Source organism: Gadus chalcogrammus, chromosome 20 (assembly GCF_026213295.1).
Source record: "Gadus chalcogrammus isolate NIFS_2021 chromosome 20, NIFS_Gcha_1.0, whole genome shotgun sequence".
Lineage (NCBI taxonomy): Eukaryota > Metazoa > Chordata > Actinopteri > Gadiformes > Gadidae > Gadus > Gadus chalcogrammus.
In genome coordinates, this window is record NC_079431.1 from 10967575 (window position 1) to 10982574 (window position 15000).

The window sequence follows — 15000 nt, forward strand, 5'->3', positions numbered from 1 at the left end:
CGCGCTCGTAACATAAACGGAGCGGCGGAACAACGGAGAGGAGAGCAGAGAGTGATCGAGCTAAAGGGAGACAGGGGGATAGATAGAGAGAGAGGGCGACATGGAAAGATATTATAGATGAATAGATAGCGATTTATAGCTAATGTACCACAACGGCTACAAAGGCAGTTCGACAAAATCACATGTATCGGCAGCTTTTCAGACAGCCCCCCCCCCCTGAAAGAAAGATAAGGGTCGCTACAGGTGTAACTATTTTACGTGTATAATATGCTATAAGGATATTATGGTTTTTTTATTAAACTTTTTAAACTAAAGCTTGATTTTTGTTAAATGTTATAAAGGTAGATAAAGTAAATGCTATAGACCTAATTATGGAATATGGGCAACGACAAAAGTTTGAATTGGATAGGCCTAATGGCAGCATAACATCAAGCTTATGATATGATGTGCTGTTTCACCAATTTCCTCTTTTTATGGTTTTCATGGTGCTCTTCAAAGAAACTGAATCGGTTGGCTAAGAAACTGAATCAGATGGCTATAATCAATGTGAGAAGTGTCGACGTAACAAAATCAATATGTCTAATTAATTGATGGATTCAACAATAAAGCCAACAAAAATACAAATCATGTCAAAATATTTTAGTCGAGGTGGTCTTTTTGATACTGAGGAGAAAGGGGGATTCTGGAGACGCCTGCTGGCAAAACGGTGCAAAGAACGGGTTTACTAATAAGTTCCTATTTATCAGAAGATATCTGCTACCATCAACCTCAATGCATATGGGTCATTGCTATAAAACCAATATTGTCTAAGGTAAGGATTAAAGAGAATGTAAATATGGGTTTACATTTTCTGGAATTATCCACACATAATAGAATAAAGAATAAGAAGTGTGTTTGTGTGTGTGTGTGTGTGTGTGTGTGTGTGTGTGTGTGTGTGTGTGTGTGTGTGTGTGTGTGTGTGTGTGTGTGTGTGTGTGTGTGTGTGTGTGTGTGTGTGTGTGTGTGTGTGTAGGGTGCGTGTGTGTGTATATGTGTCGCTGCAGGCATGCAATGATGGTGTAACCTGTCATTATCAGGTCCCAATAGCGACGGAATGCAAGGCGGAGGAGGACGCTCTAACTATCCCAAAGGGATTGTGTATCATGACACCACATCGCAATGACTGCCTCAAACTCGGATGAATAGCAGCATAGGAATGGAATAGGTAGTAATTGAGTAATTATCAATCGCAAAATTATTTATCATTATGGGTGATGTTGTTCAGTCATAGGGTTTCTACATCGAGCCATTCGGAAACAAAGTTTTAATTTGCCTATAGGTTGCCTACAAATCTATTTACATTTACTTAGGATTTGACCTTACTGAAATAATGAACCATAATGTTGCACAAGCCTTATAGCAGCCGCCTAGGGGATTCATGTGTGTGTGTGTGTGTGTGTGTGTGTGTGTGTGTGTGTGTGTGTGTGTGTGTGTGTGTGTGTGTGTGTGTGTGTGTGTGTGTGTGTGTGTGTGTGTGTGTGTGTGTGTGTGTGTGTGTGTACACATGCATGCGTGTTGTGTGTGTTTGAAGGTGTGTGTTTATATGTCTGTGTGTGTGTTTGTGCGCCCATGCGTGTGTTTGTGTGTATCTGTCTGTGTTGTGTCTGTGTGTGAATGAATTGACGCCTTCCTGGGAAAGTGAGTATGGGGCCTCTGCACACCACCCACGATGAAAGAAATAAGCTAACCCAGATAGAGACGTACAGATAAATAAGGTGCTAAGTAGGTGGCTGTGGTGCATAGGTTTTTTTCCAACAGCATAACACCTATTTTGCAGTAATTGTTGTAGTGCCTCAAAGACAGAGGCAAAAGAACAAGAAGTGGTTAAAAAACAACAACTTGTGAGCCTGAATTCACAACAGAATATGTCTGAGCAAGGGACCCAACATAAACTGCAGTATAACTGTGAATGCATTCCCATTGTTGCATCTTAAGAGGCCTGTAATTGTTCTGCTTGTTTTCCGAAAGGGATACCATAAATACCACAAATAAACCCTGCGTGTGTGTACTTGTGTTGAAGTGTGTACTTGTATGTGTGCATGTGGGAAGATGTTTGTGCACTGCGATTTCAAAACCTCATGAAAGTGCGCGTGCTCGAACATTTATGGGCCCTTCGATTCCTCTGCCTTTTTTTCTCTTCTTTGGTGCTTATTCTCTATCTTTTTTTCATTTTTCCAAACATATTCTCTCTCTCTCTCTTCCTCTGTTGCTCATATGCACACACTTTGTTATGACTGGAGTGAGTCATCTGCCTCCTGTTATTCTCCACATCAAATGAATGAGAATCAAAGAACAACAATGATGACAAAAAAAACTGAAAGGCTACCCCTTATTCCATTAGAACCAGCAGAATTTGTTTTTCTTTTGATTTCCTCCACAAAGGATAGACGTTAACAGATTAGAAGAACATAGCAACTAATGAGCATTGGTTAATGCAGTGGTAAGTTCAATTATGCAGCATTAGCAAAGGGGTTAGGGTTAGGGAATAATGTATACCTTAGTTAGATGAACGCCATTACCTTTACTAAGGGTTATGGATATTCATGCTACCTTTATCAACATGAATACCATAAGTAAATTATTATAATACCATTAGTTAACTGTTAATTAACTTTAGGGTAATGCTTATTAGTGCAGTTAATAATGTGAATAAATAGTTTGTAATTGGTTAAAAAATTAAACCTTATTGTAAAGCGCTACTGGATATAACAATGTCAAGATTAATTGGTTGGTCAATAACGTTCCACGAGTGTGCAATCTTTTCAATAATGGGACACCTCTGCAAAACAGTTGCAAATCAATGTACTGCAATTCCAACATTAAAGACCACGGTCAAATAAAAACAGATTTTTCCTTTGACAACACAAAAGCAACAAGCTTAAGGCGTTGCGGAATAATACACATTTGTAGCTCATTGTAGTATGTTTATACAATAGACAATAATATTATAAAGGAAAGTAACCAACATCTAATCATAATACCGAAGTACCCGGCAGTGGTTATTTCCTTACATATATCACAGAATGTCATCATAAATTCGCCCTTTGGCAGACCTTGGTTTTTGAATGCACGTGTCTCTGTGTCTCTATACGTATGTCTGTGTGTATAAGTTCTCATTTACGTATAGCCCACACCTCTCGACCAATGTTCGACGTGCATGCAAAAGTAGGTTAGCTGACACTGCAGTCGCCATGGTAACTGGTTCTTTGCTCCACTGTTAAGAGGTAGTTAGAGGACACGTGCATGAATGTATGTACTGTGCATGTGTTTGTCTTCATCTATACGTGTGTGTGTGTGTGTGTGTGTGTGTGTGTGTGTGTGTGTGTGTGTGTGTGTGTGTGTGTGTGTGTGTGTGTGTGTGTGTGTGCGTGTGTGCGTGTGTGTGTGTGTGCGTGTCCGTGTGTGTGCGTGGGATTATGTCATGTTGCCCTACATAAAAAAAAAAAAAAAATCTTTTTCATTTTTCAGACTAAAATGAAGAATGTGTTTTTCAGTAAGGATACACTTCTGCCGTTTAACTCTTCTTCTGACCTGAAGGAGAAAGAAGAAAGACAGAGATTTTAGCGCAAAACCCAATGAGTCAAGATTGGATGCATAATTTCGCCAAAGAGACCACCACACGCCCCTGCAGCGCACTGGTCTACATTTCCCTATGTGTGTCACACTCCAATTGATGCGTTGGCATGCCTCCAAGAAGAGTCACACAACATGTGATCACTATTTCAGTCTTGAACATTACTCTAACTAATGAAAGCTTTGAGCAAAAACATTGTTCCCCCCCGAAAAATAGGTCACAGCCAACTGACAATGCTACTGCCAACGCCATAGCTAGAGCAAACCGTAATTGGTGGCGTGTCATTGAGTTTAATAATAACCATGCATCACTTTCTCCCTAATATCTGTACGCTACATCTTTATTTCTTAAATTTGTCACATTTAAAGCTCAGGAACGACACCTACAACCCCTCCCCCCCCCCCGCCCCCCACCCCCCCCACACACACACACACACACACCTCCCACCTCCTCCCTTGTTTTGATGGTAGCTGTCTTATTGGCAACTACATCAACCCCCTGCCTTACTCCTTCTCCTTTTCATCTTCTCTGATCTTTATCCCCTCTTCCTCTCCATTCCAAAAGTCCCCTGGATTAGGATCAATGGGGCACTGGTGTGGTTCAGCAAGGAGACAGAAAGAGAGAGAGAGTGAGAGAGAGAGAGAGAGAGAGAGAGAGAGAGAGAGAGAGAGAGAGAGAGAGAGAGAGAGAGAGAGAGAGAGAGAGAGAGAGAGAGAGAGAGAGGGGGGGACAGAGAGAGAGAGAGAAATAGAGAGAGAGAGGAACAGAGAGAGGGACAGCGGAAAGAGAGAGACAGAGACAGAGAGAGAGCAAAGGAGGGAGCAAGAGAGAGAGAGTGAGCAAGAGAGAGAGAGAGCGACGGAGAGATAGAGAAAGAGAAAGAGAGAAAGAAAGGGAGGGAGGGACAGAAAGGAAGACAGAGAAAGAGAGAGAGCAAGATAGAGAGGGAGAGAGAGAGAAAGCAAGAGAGAGTGAGAGAGAGCGTGAGAAAGAGAGAGATAGAGAGAGACAGACAACAGACAAAGACAGATTATAAAACAGTAAAATACTGAAAGCATGAATGAAGGTAAAGTAAAATACAAACAAAATAAACCAAGGGATGCCGAGGGAATAAACAAAAGCAGTATCTTGTCTATGAAGATATGAGACAGGAGGGATGAAGTGAGACGGTAAGTAATTACAGGACCTCCAGATTCTTTCAAAGACCTTCTTTTATCTCACCCTTCCTGTGTAGAGAGCAGGGGGAAGTGTGTGATTGTGAGTAGGGGGGGGGGGGGACAACACCACAAACAAACACAGAAACCCACAAACAGAAACTAACACAACCACTCCAATATGTTTGCATGATTATATACACTCCTGTACCCTTTGTTTGCTTTCTTTGGCTGAAAAGCTTCGTTGATATGATATGACAGTATTATTTATATTATAATGCCTTTATTATGATTAGAAAATCCATAACAAAGGCATTATAATGTATGTCATACAACGCAGAGGGGTTGCAACAGGCAACGCAGAGTGTATTGCTATTTTATTTACTAATAAAACGTATAGAAAATATACAAGATATAATTTTTTTTGCCACTTTTTCATTTTGCCAAGCATTTCAAAATATGTTTATTGTGCTATATAGTCTCCCCCTTCCGTTTTCGACAGTCAGCCACTAGATGGCGCACGTCTACTAAAGCTGCGCCCTTCTCCGTAATCGCCCAGCTTTCTGGATTCACCTGAAACAAGTTAATTTGAATCTCCTTCGGGGCGGAGATAGAAACGCTCTCACTTTCTTTCTTTTTTTCTTCTCAAGGAGGAGCTACTCATCCGACACGCTTTTTTCGACATGCACAAAGTGGAGGTTGAGACAGAGCTAGCAGCAGTCCGTGGAGGTACTTTGTTTACAGTCTGCACCACAGGCCCCCAACGGTGATGCCTGTTGAACACATCGGTACCATCTGACCTGCGACAGCCAGGAGAAGAGCCTCAGCTTCGGTCTTTTTTGAGAAACCAACCGGCCTGGCGCGAGCTCCAGTCCTCCCCCCCAACCTACGACCTCCTACCTGTCCCGCTCCAGGTAAGGCGCCCGGTGTGTGTGCGTGTGTGTGCGTGTGTGTGCGTGTGTGTGCGTGTGTGTGCGTGTGTGTGTGTGTGTGTGTGCGTGTGCGTGTGCGTGTGTGTGCAAATCCGCTCTCTGGAATGCTGTGGACAGATTTCTGCAAGACTTAAGGGAAATTCCTGGGCCACTTATATGCTACAGACACATGTACTTAACTGTAATCGTATCTCCCAGGTATAACCTATATTGGCTTGTTGGTAATGTCTATTCAGGGTGTTTTGGAATGAAGATATTTGTTTAAAGTTTGTTAACTTGAACATGGAATGTAAAGATTATGCATGAAGTAGGCCTGCTCTGTGTCAATACCACAACGAATCTTTTAAAATAGCTCAATTGGCTGATGACTGCAATATTATCTATTCATATTAGGACCACATATCAGCAGATACGTTATGATTTGTTATTTATTGTGGGATGGCGGGATGGTGCTTCTAATCCAAAATCAGAGCGGACCATGGCTTTTTATAATACGTTTGGTGATTTTCAGTCATTTTGAGATCAATTCGCCCATGGGTTTGTGTGTGCGCGCGCGAGCATGCGTGTGTGTGTGTGTGTGTGTGTGTGTGTGTGTGTGTGTGTGTGTGTGTGTGTGTGTGTGTGTGTGTGTGTGTGTGTGTGTGTGTGTGTGTGTGTGTGTGTGTGTGAGAGAGAGAGAGAAAGAAAGAGAGAAACAGAGAGAGAAAAAGAGAGCAAGCGTCTTGCTCTATCAGTACCCCCCCGCCCACTCCTCCTCATAATTGTTTTTACGGTGCCGCCTGGCTGTCCCGCTCTCCGGGCCCCCGGGGGAAGTCCTGCCCGCAGACAGGCAGCTCGGCCCGGGAGGGGACATGCCGGGTCCTGCCGTTCCTCTGAAGTCTTACCTCACTTTGAACTGGCTGCTGGAGCGGTGCTCCGGGTGGAAATCAATCCGTCTGTATCCCCCCCTCCTCAGTCTCTTTATCTATCTCCCATTCGCCCTGCTGCTGCCTCGCCCCCCCCTCACTACGTAGCCGACAGTCTTTCATGTTCACAGGTAGAAAAGACGAAAGAGGAGTCAGAGGGGAAACTAGGGAGGAAAAAAGTCACAACTCATCTTCAAACGAGTTAACAAGGCGTCGGAGGATTAAAGGGATGGAAAGTAACAAAGAGAGCGTCTGTAATCATTGTCATATTAGTCCGATTTGGTTTGACTACAGTGTTTTCTTGCAAAGCTTTATCGATTTCTATAAACGCAGCCATAGTACCGCAATTTAAACAAGGGCCCATTTGTTACTGAGATGGAAGATCTTGCGTCCCTTGTTGTGAGATTTCCCTTCAGCTTTCCTCCTCACGGATATCACTGCGCCCTAGAGGCTTGTTCATCTATCACAGCGCATCACACAGCCAATATATCAATCACCTCTAAGAACCTTTCCAGGGGTGATCTTAAAAGTTACTATCCGACTTACTTAATGATTCAATGCTTCGCAAAGAGCCTATACTCATTTTTTAACAATTATACCAGCTTTCTGTCCCGGCTGCATGCAAGAAGAGAGAATCAAAAAACAATTAAGGGACTACAGGGAAGAGATGACTTGCGTTAATAACTCAAGCCAGGGGCATTTCATGACATTTAATCAACCACACCGTAGGCTACATTTAACCAACCACACTTACAGTTGTGGTTGGTCATGGCTTTTAATTCTGCATGTTTAGTCCTAAATGATATCACAAATGATGCTCAATTATTCCATACAGCTTATCTTATTATGACCCAAGGCTTGATTGAGCTGCCAGGCTGCTTTTACCCCAACGAGTGTCTGTCTTATGAGCTCGCATCAAGTACATTGTTAAAAGGTCCAATATGGACTGCATAGCTGCTCGATGTAGACACACCTACTTTTTTAATTTAACAAATTTGATAATGAAAGCATACAACGCATGCAACCTCATTGCAAATGTTCCGACAGCAATATATTGTTTCACTTTCTTCCGACAAATGTCCTCATTGTAAGTCGCTTTGGATAAAAAAAGCCTAAATATAAATATAAACGGGACATGCAGGATCTAGATTCCCCCGGCATTAGTATATAGACCCAGGTAGATAGGAGAGGGCCTCACTCATTAAAACTATGTAGTGTGAAGGCGTCACCTATAAGAAGCCAACATCTCCTAAGCTCTCCGAAGTCTGAACGGGCCAGGGATGTCCAAGTGAGGCAATGACAGCCGCCTTGAAGCTAAGCACGGCGAGTTAGAGGGAGAGACTGGATCTGCATGGGTAGAGCCAGCGAGACACCGGGTGCGAGGATCAAGCAGGGAGAACGATGAAAGACAGATCACCAACAGGCAGAGAATCAAAGAGCAACTGGGGCTGGAATAGGTGTCTTTTTGTCTGTGTGTGTGTGTGTGTGTGTGTGTGTGTGTGTGTGTGTGTGTGTGTGTGTGTGTGTGTGTGTGTGTGTGTGTGTGTGTGTGTGTGTGTGTGTGTGTGTGTGTGTGTGTCCTGTAGAGAGAAAGAGGTAAAGAGAAAGAGAGAGGGAGAGAAAGAGAGAGAGGGAGAGAGGGAGAACGAGGGAGAGGGAGAGAAAGAGAGAGAAAGTGAGAGAGAAAAAATAGGGAATTAAGCTTCTTTTCATGTACCCTAAGAGTTTGTTTTCTCTATGCACTGAGTGGGAAGCCGACAGTAAGTCTCTAATTAAAGCAATCAAAGGATGAAGAGAGCGAGAAGAAGGCGACCTTAAGGCAAGGTTTCGTATACATACATACATCGCACACGCGCGCATGCACACATTCACAGACTGACATGCGCCGGCTATTTTCTTTCATGGGCATAATGTTGTTCTCTAACCCACTACACAATCCTGAACATAAGGAAAGGGTTTTATTTGTTAGTAAATGAGCTTGACATGTGTTTTAATTGGCTCATTCACCCAGAATGGTGTTTTAATATTCCTATAGATTGTGTTTCGGGCTTTGTTTACTATCAAACTCTCATTAGTCTAGTTAATCAAATGATATAAAGATTATAATTAAAAACTGTGACAGAAATCCAATGCACTCAAATTAAATCTAAATTTGGATGGCACTGAATTAAATGATGTAGCTTGAGGCACAGTTTTTCCCTGTTGTAATTAAATACCGACCTGAAAGTGGGGACTTCTCATGTAGCAAACAGAAAGAAAAACAGACACAGAAGCATGCATAACACTGCAAACCATGTGTGTCAGGTACATTAAGCCCATCCAGAAAACAAGCCCTCATACTATTCTGCTCAGGCCCATACACTCCTTGTCAAATCCTGATTGTTTTGGGTGTCAACATTTTGCCCCCACACATGCGAGGAGTTTGGTCTATAGAGATGTCGCTGGCGGGTTTAGCTAAAGGTGACAGAGGACGGTGTTTTTTGATTGAGTGCACCTCAATGCACCCCCCTCCCCCCGTCCCACGGGAACAAAAACGCCAGCAGCGAAATTCTTCCAACTTCAAAAACACATTTAAAAAGGAAGTCAAGGGAGTCTGTGTGTGTTGGAACAGGGTGTGTGAGGGGTGCTACTAGAATGATACATTGAGGGGAGTTCAAATAAGATATATTTCTCTATGCTAGGAACACAACAGGATTCATTAGGGAACGCTGGCTGTGTAGAGAGGGAGCCCGGTCCTGTGGGAATACAACAAGAAGGTTTTATGCACAGTGTGCTCAGAAAGTGGACATTTCTGCAGCAAAGAAAATTAACTTTTAGACAACCTAAAATTTACAAGGCATCTGTATGTCTTACATCTGCGAGCACACACACACACACGCACACGCACACACACACACACGCACACACACACACACACACACACACACACACACACACACACACACACACACACACACACACACACACACGCACACAAACACACGTGCATTCACACACTCAAACAAAAAAATACTACAAGGGATTTGATGGCCTGATTCCATGGACAGTTAACATGTAAATAATAGCCTTTTTCCAGCTCTGCAGTTTTTTTGTTCTTCCTCTATTTGTGTATTAGGACGTTGTCATATTAAATCAAATAAAAAATGTGAAACAGATGGGGAGAGAATAAGGTTACAAGGAGGAAGGAATTGTGTCTCTGTGTGACAGAGAGAGTGGAGGAGTGAGAGAATCAGTTGGATTACTTCTGGACAGAAAACAGCAGCAAGGAACCTATAAAGAGAGCCAGAACAGCACTTAATTTCACTGTTTGGTTAGGCTTAATTGTCATCGGAAAAATTAAACAGCCAGCAATCCCCCCCCCCCTCCCCCCTCCCTCTCTTTCCCTTCCAACTCCTCTCTTTTGATTGCTGTCTTGGCCATTTTCCCCCAACCACTTGATTGGCCCTATTTAATACAGCGCTTGCTTGAGATAGGAAGTCATTAACGGCTGAGACAATAAATATCTATTGAGGTTTAAAGGGCTCTTTAAAAGACTGACAGACCGACACGCACGTTAATTATCGAAGCATGATTGGTTCGTCCATTACACTTCTTTGTGAATTGGAAAATGAGGTGCCAGAAAGAACACAGCTTACTTTTTGACAAATGTATTGGATCATTTTAAGTTTAAGTTTGTTAAGGTTGCAATGTCACATTTTAATGTCAAAAGGAGTGAAAATGGTTTAAGTCGATGTCAAGCGCTAATTTTATCAACAGATGTGTCCAAATAGAGACTGGTTGGACTCCCACCTTTCTCCCATTTGTCTCTGGTGACCAGTTTATTCTAGAATATCTCGTCAATGTGACCAAAGAAACAAACACCAAGTCAAACATTTATTGTTTTGTCAATTACATTTTCTACACTATATATGTATGTACATATTCAATACGTTTGATTTATAATTCAATAAATAAAACGTCCACTATCATTAAGAGTATATGCTGTATCTTTTGTCCTGTTGTAGGACGAGTAACCCGCTGAAACCTGACTGAGTCGTAACAGGCAGCATGTGGCGCCACGTTCCAAAAACCAAACCACAGCAGCAGAGACATGACGTCCATCACGTCTCTGAGGGGAGAACCCGACTGATGAGCAGACAAATGGTTTCCTGGGAGCACATTAGAAACATGCGTGTACACGCACATGTTGCTAATAAACTGTTCTAAATTATTATTATGGTATCATCAGTATTATGCATATAAATGCCCTCAGAGAGTGAGAGAGTGATAGAGAGGGAAAGAGATCAATAGAAAGAAAGAGAGAGCAAGAGGGAGACTGAGGGGGAGAGAGTGAGAGAGAAAGATAAAGAGCAATAGAGAGAAAGAGAGAGAGCGACAGCGAGAGAGAGAAAGAGAGAGAGAGATAGAGAGAGAGAGAAAGAGAGCGAGAGGGAGACTGAGGGACAGAGAGTGAGAGAGAAAGAGAGAAAGAGAGAGAGAGAGAGAGAGAGAGAGAGAGAGAGAGAGAGAGAGAGAGAGTCAAATAGGAACACCTGAGCAGAAGAGGAAGGGACAGAATAAAAGATGAGTTACAGGTTTCAAGAAATGGGTGAACAAGAAATAGGGCTACAGTAGGACGAGGATCAGGAAGGGGAAACCACATCATGATACAATTAATGATTTGAGATAAGATATGATATCTATGGATCCCCAATCTACTTTACATCAGAATGATTGTGTATGTCTGTGTGTTTTTGTGTGTGTGTGTGTGTCTGTGTGTGTGTTGGTGCGTGTGTCTATGTGTATGAATGTTTGAGTGTGTGTGTGTGTGTCTGTGTGGTATTTATTCTCTTATGGGAATTTCCATGTTCCATGCAGCCTCTCCCTAACATGTATAGGAACTAAGTCCGCCATGACTCTTTTTGTTAGGACGACCAATTTTGCCTGTCACGTTGTGCCGCAACACACCTCATGAAGGAAGGAGCCAAGCTGCTTTTGAAGTTCAGACCGGGCTGGGTCTGCGAGAGCGTCAAGATGTATTACGCTTGTCACTGTAGGCCAGGGTTTTGAATGAATGCACGGTTTCCGGCCTTGTTCAGACGGAATGTGTGAATTTGGGTTCGGTCATGAGGTGAAGATGGAGGAGTAAGATGGATGGAATCGATTTTTGAGAACAGTGAATGTTTGAGAAATAGAGAGTTGCGCATTAAGTGAGAGAATACTACCCTTGTTTTTGGATATATTCCTTTACTCTCATCGTCTGATATTTGATGTATCACATCATGTCCCCCCAAACAACATCTATGTTCCCCATTCACCCCTAGAATAAGCATCCCTCCCCTCTCATTCACCAATCTTTCTTCCTCTTAAAATGGGCTTTAAATCAGGGGTTTTCATATACAGTATGTATACATGCATGCATACAGAAACGTATGATAAATATGATAAAGCCTACATGCAATACCATAAAGCCTTCTTCCAGATCGCAATGGAGCTATGTTGGGCTGTGCGTCTCCCCCCGGCACCCTTATGAGCCCACCGCACCCTTATGAGCCAACCCCCCCCCCCCCCCCCCCCCCCAGCTAATGACAGAGCTAATGATAGGCAAGGTATTTATCTGAGATTATGCGGTCGTTAGAAGATTAATCCCTCGGGGGCCGCCAGACTGCGGCCAACTCTCATCGCAGACATGTCCTGACAAAGAGACGCAGAGACGCAGGGGAGAGAGACACCAGAGAGAGAAGAGTCTGGGGGGGGGGGGGGGGGGGGGGTGATGCAAAAGTGTGATACAGGAGAGATATAGAGGATAGAGAGAGACAGAGGGGAGAGAGAGGGATGCAGAGGGAGAGAGAGGGAGCAAGAGAGTGAGAGAGCTAGAGAGAGAGAAAGAGAAAAAGAAATGGAGAGAGAGAGAGAGGGGGTTTGGGGGGAAAGAGGAAGAGGGACAGAGAGGCAAATATATACAATAAGGAAATATCCACTGAAAGAAATAAACAAGAACCACGGAGAAAGGGGAAGGCTGCAAAGAAAAAGAAATGTGAAGCTAGATTGGGAGATACTGGGGAGGGAGGTGGGAGGGAGGGAGGGATTCAAAAAAAGAGGGAGAGAAAACGATGTAGAAAGAGAAGGAAGCGCTTTTCAAACAGAGTCAGTGTTGCATTCCATGCCAGTAGACTGTGTCTGGTGTTCCTCTCTGTGTGTCTGCCTGTCTGAGTATGTGTATGTTTGTGTATGTCTGTGTGTGTGTCCTGTCCTGTGAGCCTTGAAGTGGGAGATAAAGAGTGATTATGGTGTTTAAGTTCATTTTGTGTATGTGTGCATAAGGGTGTTCATAAATAATAGTTTGCTTATCTTGTGTGTGTGTATGTGTGTGTGTAGGTCGGGAGGGGGGGGGGGGGGGGGGTTGAATTGCTCAATACAAGAAGCCTTGCTAACCCACAGTTACACATATACACACCACCGCATGCACGCACGCACGCACACACACAAAGACACACACACACACACACACACACACACACACACAACACACACAAACATATACACACACACAAACACACATTAACAAACAAACACAGGTTGTGGCCTTACCACAGGGATTCACGTAATTAGGGCTATTTCACGCTCACACTGTATGTGTGTGTGTTGCTGTGTGTGTTAGTCTGTGTGTGTGTGCATGTATGTCTCTGAGTGTGTGGAGGCTTTCATTAAGCAACATCAAACAGGAAAGCGGATGGAGGTCTTTATTGATGTTCAGAGCGTTCTACTTGCCTTGTTGCCTACATGGAAGAGTGAAATGTAAAATCAAAATGATGGAGCCAGACAACACAGATTGTGACCTCAGATAGCGGCAGCAACTTCCTGCCTCAAACAAAACAAACCTCCCTCAGGCAGGCTCTCACACACACACCCACACAGGCAAACACATGCACACATGTGCACGGGCCTGCTCACACACGCACACACACACACACACACACACACACACACACACACACACACACACACACACACACACACACACACACACGTACACACACAGACACACACACACACACACGTACACACACAGACACACACACGCACACACGTGCACACAGACACACACTCACACAAAATCACACACAACCACACACACGCACACACACAAACAGACACACATACCAATCATATTTGGACCCTGATCCCTGTTTAATAATAATTTAACAAAAATGTGTCTCATCTAATACTTTGTGTGTTGTGCTGTCGGGTGCAGAGACCCCCAACACTCGCCAGTTCCCATCACAATACTGTATTCATGAATGTAAAAGTCAGCAGCCTAGATACCTCTATATATAGCCTGCCATGCAGCACGTATCCATAGTCCCCTGACTTCCTCTCCCACACTCAATTACCTTTTGTCTGACTCCTGCAACCTGTTGTTTCATGCATGTGGGCTGCAATTATCCGTCAAAGAAACAATGAGTTTTTGACTTAATAACAATAATTATACAGCGTGTGTGTGGCTTTGTTTTGTGTGAGTCTGTGCCTTGTGAACCAATGCCTGCCTATTTGATTCTTGCGGAGGCGGTTCTTGTGTTATTGCTATTTTGATAAAGTAAACATGATATTTAAAATACTAGTGCAGTGCCTGTTGAAGACGTGCGTGTGCGGATTTGGCCCGATTAGAACGGCTCATCCAACAGGCAACCGCTTGACACTGCTCTCCCTGGAGTCCGCAGCAATAAAGCCACCAAGTGGGAAGTCAATCAGATGAGCGGTCAAACGGCAGATGCAGACATACATAAATACATACATACATACATACATACATACATACATACATACATACATACATACATACATACATACATACATACATACATACATACATACATACATACATACATACATACATACATACATACATACATACTCCTTCCATTTTTATTAAAATTAAAAATAATACTTGAATACTGAGTTCTGAAAGCACACATAAAATGCAAAAGAAAGGTGCATTCAGGCTTGTAGTCAGACAACACATGGCATCTTTATATTCTAATTGCCTGCAAATAGCACAATTTATGGTATAGTGTTTCTTTGTTGTACACTGGACTTCTTGAGGGAAAAGAAGCAGATGTCACAATATATCACCTAGTCGCCCGGGTCTCTTGCCTTGCAAAGAGTTTTTGAGGTGGGACACAATGAGTGTGACATATGACTCGAGATACCTTTTAGTCATTCCTGTGCTTAGCAGACCACACACAGTGCACACTCAGTGACACAGAGGAAAACACACACAGGCCTGTATTGAAGCGTTTGGGACTATTAAAGGATCGATATTCCATTGGTTAGGATTTGTAGAAAGAAATCATGATTATCAAAGTACATTTTCTTTAGAGATAGATATTGTTATGAAACAATATTATTTTTTTACC

At 43.0% G+C, this 15000-nt stretch overlaps 1 protein-coding gene across 1 annotated transcript in view; it reads left to right on the forward strand.

The window, feature by feature from the left end:
* Positions 1 to 5403: 5403 nt before the first annotated feature.
* Positions 5404 to 15000, forward strand: part of edar (ectodysplasin A receptor) — a 26273-nt gene continuing 16676 nt past the window's right edge. The window contains exon 1 of the mRNA XM_056580113.1: positions 5404 to 5681. The gene's annotated coding sequence lies outside the window, so the exon portion shown is untranslated. The remainder of the gene's footprint in view (positions 5682 to 15000) is intronic.